We start from the raw sequence: 408 nt of genomic DNA, 5'->3' as shown, positions 1-408 counted from the left end.
TTACATGCAGGAAAGGCAAATCCATAACCAGAATAAGTGCCTATTCCTGTAAGGACAAAATGCTGTCCCCTCCAAGATGGAAGTGGTCCAATGTAGTCAACTTGCCACCAGGTTGTAGACTGGTCTCCATGGGGAATAGTGCCATATTGGAGGCTCAGTGTTGGTCTCTGCTGTTGGCAGAGCTGGCGCTCAGCAGAAGCTGTAGCTAGGTCAGCTTTCGTGAGTGGGAATCCATGCTGTCGAGCCCATGCATAACCTCCGTCTCTGCCACCATGGCCACTTTGTTCATGGGCCCATTGAGCAATGACAGGAATAGCTGAAGAAAGAGGCTGACAACCCACAGAGCGGGTCATCCGATCTACTTGATTATTGAACTCATCTTCTGCTGAAGCCACCTTTTGATGAGCA

The sequence above is a fragment of the Nannospalax galili genome, unplaced genomic scaffold (assembly GCF_000622305.1).
Source record: "Nannospalax galili isolate Female #2095 unplaced genomic scaffold, S.galili_v1.0 scaffold27, whole genome shotgun sequence".
In the NCBI taxonomy this organism is placed as follows: Eukaryota; Metazoa; Chordata; class Mammalia; order Rodentia; family Spalacidae; genus Nannospalax; species Nannospalax galili.
The sequence above is the reverse complement of the archived record's forward strand: the minus strand, read 5'-3'. Positions refer to the sequence as shown.